Raw genomic sequence first — 4,979 nt, 5'->3', positions numbered from 1 at the left:
AAGAAAGAAAGAAAGAAAGAAAGAAAGAAAGAAAGAAAGAAAGAAAGAGAAAAAGTCACAGACTTACAGAATGGTTGTGGAAACAGAAACCAACATTCTCCTGTATCCAAAAGAAACTCTACTGCAAAAATACGATAAACACTACCTCAGAATAATGGGCTGGAAAATCTTTTTTCAAGCAAATGGACCCAGAAAAAAAGCTGGGGTAGCTATCCTAATATTTAATAAGGTAGACTTTTCACCAAAATTAATCAAAAAAGATGAGGAGGGGGACATTATTCTCATCAAAAGAAAAACCTACAAGGAGGACATAACAATCCTGAACATCTATGCCCCAAATACAAGAAAATCTGCATTTGTAAATGAAACCTTATTAAAGGTTAAATCTCACATCAATCCCAACACCTTAATAGCAGGAGACTTCAACACTCCGCTCTCACTAAGGGACAGATCATCTAGACAGAAGCTAAATAGGGAAATAATGATACTTACAAAGGTCCTAAATCAAATGGACCTAATAGATGTCTACAGAACTTTTCACCCAAACCTAAAAGAGTATACCTTCTTTTCAGCACCTCATGGAACCTTCTCAAAAATTGACTATAAGATTCGCTGCACTCTGTCCAAAGTTTGGCTATAAGTTTTAGCATCTGCTCTGATACCCTGCAGGGTAGAGCCTTTCAGAGGCACTCTGTGGTAGGCTCCTGTTCTGTTCTGTGTTTTCTCCCTCTTCTGATGTCCATCTTCCTTGCCTTTCTGAATGTGGATTGAGCAAGTTAGCCAGAGTCCTCCTTTTTGATTAGTTTCTTTAGGTGTACAGATTTTAGTATGTTTATCCTATACTATATATCTAATATCCGCTTATGAGTGAGTATATACCCTGTGAGTCTTTTTGCTTTTGGGATACCTCACTTAGGAAGATCTTTTCCAGTTCCCACCATTTGCCTGCAAATTTCTTGATTTCCTTGTTTTTCATTGCTGAGTAATATTCCATTGTGTAAATGTACCACAATCTCTGTATCCATTCCTCAACTGAGGGATATCTGGGTTGTTTCTAGCTACTGGCTTTTACAAAAAAAGCTGCTTCAAACATGGTTGAGCAAATTTCCTTGTTGTATACTTGAACAACTTTTGGATATATGCCTATGAGTGTTATAGCTGGATCTTGAGGAAGTGCTTCCTAATTGTAGGAGAAAGCACCAGATTGATCTCCAAAGTGGTTGTCCAAGTTTACATTTCCACCAGCAGTGGAGAATCTTATTAAAGAAGGGGGAAATAGTAAGACCTGGAGAGGACAGGCGATCTACAAAGACAGCAACAGAACGAGAAAATCTGGGCAGAGGGTTATTTTCTGAGACTGATACTCCAACCAAGGACCGTTCATGGAGATAACCTAGAACCCCATGGCAGTTCAGTGTCCAAGTGGGTTCCATAGTAATGGGAACAGGGACTGTCTCTGACATGAACTGATTGGCCTGCTCTTTGATCACCTCCCCATGCGGAGGAATGCTAAGCCTTACCAGGCTACAGAAGGAGACAATGCAACCACTCCAGATGAGACCTGATAGATTTGGATCAGAAGAAAGGAGAGGAGGACCTCCCCTATCAGTGGACTTAGGGAGGGAAATGTGTGGAGAAGGGGGAAGGAGGATGTGATTGTGAGGGGAGGAAGGAGGGAGCTACAGGAGGGATACAACTTGAATAAACTGTAATTAATAAAATAAAAAATATAAATTGTAATAAATAAAAATAAATAAATTTATAAAAATGACTATGCAGTTGGGCATAAAGCAAATCTCAACAGATAAAACAGATTTTAATATTTAAAGCATAAATGAAACAAAGTACCTAAAATCACAGATATAACCCATGACAGTTCACTGTCCAAGAGGATATCAAAGCAGATACTGAGACTCATAGCCAAACTCCCAGCAGAGTGCCAGAAACATTATGGAAGAAGAGGGAGATAGAGAGTGGATAGGAACTCTACAAGGAGAACAACAGAGCTAAAAAACCTGGGCCCAGGGGAACCCTGCAGAGATTAATACTCCAACTGAGGACCATGCATGGAGAGGACCTAGACCCCCTGCTCAGAGGAAGCACATAGGTTGCTCAGTTTCCAAGTGGGTACCCTACTAATGGAAAAAGGGAATGTCTCTGACATGACTCAGTGGTTGGCTCTTTGATCACCTCCCCATGGGGAAACGCAGCCTTACCAGGCCACAGAGGAAAACAATGCAGCCAGTCCTGATGAGACCTGATAAGCTAAGGTCAGATGGAAGGGGAGGAGGACCTCCCATATCAGTTGACTTGGAGAGGGGCATGAGAATTGATGAGGGACTGAAGGTGGAATTCGAGAGGGTGAGAGAGGAGGCTACACCTTGGATACAATGGGAATAAATTGTAATCAATAAAAAATGATAAATTCTATAAAATCTTTGTCATTCTAAAATTACTTACTTTGCAATTCATGGTAGAATTGTTGATGTTATTTATTAATATTATTTTTTGCTAATGAGTAAATCGTGAGTTATTCTTGTGCTCATATGTCTAGCTAAGATAGCAAATGATATAAATCATGATACTCATTAGCTCATTTTAAATTTTATTTTCATTGTGTTTGTTTGCATGTGAGCAAGTGTGTGTGTATGTGTGTGCGCACACATGTGTACTCATGCACTTGCAAGTGAGCACTGCATGTACTAAACCCATTTATCTGTGGCAGTCAGAAAACAATTTTGAGTAGTTGGTTCTCTCCTTTCATCCTGGGTTCCAGGATCAGGTTCTATGGTAAGCACTTTTACCCACTGAACTAACTTGCACATCTCAAATAATTTCAATAGCAGTCATGAAAGAAATAGAATATGATTATGTTCACTTTATATACAGAAAGATAAAGAATTGAGTTACTTAGGGCTATTTAACATTAAGATTCGAGATTCAAATACTTGCTTTCTAAGAATGTATCCCTGTGGTATGTTTATATTATATATTTTATTGATTAATTTATACTTATTTTTCAGTATTATAACATATACTGATAAAGCTGACACTGAAGATTTTTGGATTGAGCTAAAGTGTATAGAGAAGTAATATGTTTGGGATACCAGATAGTCAGAAACCTCTGACTTAGTTCAATAATTTTACTTTCTATCAGGGGAAATAGAAAATTCTCATGAAATTTGCCTGGAACAAAGGTGGACAGGTAATAATTAACCAAATTGAGTCCTGTGCTTCCTAGAATAGTAGAGTTCTTTCCATTATGTTTTTATTCCCTGTTTTAGTGGTTCATAATGAACTAAAGTAAGACCAAAAGGTTAATAAATAAAGTTAAATCATTAGCTAAAGGACATGGTATGATTTTTGGATGAATTCATCTCCCTTACTATTCTAAGATAGCCTGTGACATCTGGTAAAGATCTAATGATAGTGCTGCTTGATCAGACACTGCATTTTTATGCACCTGATATTCTTGAAGTTTTGTTCAGATATTCTTCTTCAAAAATAGAAGTACAAAAATTATACCAGTTGGGCTGAAGGGAGGAAAGGGAAAGTGGCAAAAAATACAATTATTTTTTTTCAAAAATAATATGAAAAAATACAGTTGATCTTGTGATAAATGTCTACTTAATTCAAAGCAATTGTAGCCATTCATTAGCAATAAATTAAATATTGAAGAGAGCAGATCATTTCAACATGCTTAATACATCCCTGTTAAGAGATAAAACAGCATCCACTTTCTTATGATCTTCTACTCAATGTTCGAAATCCAGGTCATTTCAAGATTCCCTAATTCATAGTACGTACAAAAAGCATTTGCTGAGTTAAAGATACAGATAGAAGAATCAAAACAGCTTGTTTGTCAGATTTGAAATAACATTATGAACTGTTACACAAGGAACTGAATTTGTTTGTCTTCAAACACAGAAAATTGGTTGTTTCTGTAACAGTGATAATAAAGTAGTAAATAAATAATTTATTTAAAGTAGTAAATAAAATGATAAAATAAAATGATAATAAAGTGATTCCTATTATTCAATGGAAAAAAGACAGCATCTTCAACAAATGGTGCTGGTCCAACTGGATGTCCACATGCAGAAAAATGAAAATAGATCTCTATTTATCACCCTGCACAAAACTAAAGTCCAAGTGGATCAAAGACCTCAACATAAAACCAGATACTCTAAATCTCTTAGAAGAAAAAGTGGGGAACAGCCTAGAACTCATTGGCACAGGAGACAACTTCCTGAACAGAACACCAACAGCACAGGCTCTAAGAGCAACAATCAATAAATGGGACCTCATGAAACTGAAAAGCTTCTGTAAAGCAAAGGAGACTGTCATCAAAACAAAACGCCTGCCTACAGATTGGGAAAGAATCTTCACTAACCCTTTATCTGACAGAGGACTAATATCGAGTATATACAAAGAACTAAAGAAGCTGAAAAGCAGCAAACCAAGTAATCCAATTAAAAAATGGGGAACAGAGCTAAACAGAGAATTCTCGACAGAGGAATATCGAATGGCAGAGAAATACTTAAAGAAATGCTCATCCTCATTAGCCATCAGGGAAATGCAAATCAAAACGACCCTGAGATATCACCTTACACCCATCAGAATGGCCAAAATGAAAAACTCAAGGGACAACACATGCTGGAGAGGTTGTGGAGTAAGGGGAACCCTCCTCCACTGCTGGTGGGAATGTAAACTGGTACAACCACTCTGGAAATCTATCTGGCGCTTTCTAAGACAATTAGGAATAGTGCTTCCTCAAGACCCAGCTATACCACTGCTAGGTATATACCCAAAGTTTGCTCAAGTACACAAAAGGGATATTTGCTCAACTATGTTTATAGCAGCTTTATTTGTAATAGCCAGAACCTGGAAACAACCCAGATGTCCATCAACGGAGGAATGGGTACAGAAATTGTGGTATTTTTACACAATGGAATACTACTCAGCAATCAAAAAGGAGGAAA

Source organism: Psammomys obesus, unplaced genomic scaffold (assembly GCF_907164565.1).
Source record: "Psammomys obesus unplaced genomic scaffold, mPsaObe1.curated_primary_1811, whole genome shotgun sequence".
NCBI lineage: Eukaryota > Metazoa > Chordata > Mammalia > Rodentia > Muridae > Psammomys > Psammomys obesus.
The sequence above is the reverse complement of the archived record's forward strand: the minus strand, read 5'-3'. Positions refer to the sequence as shown.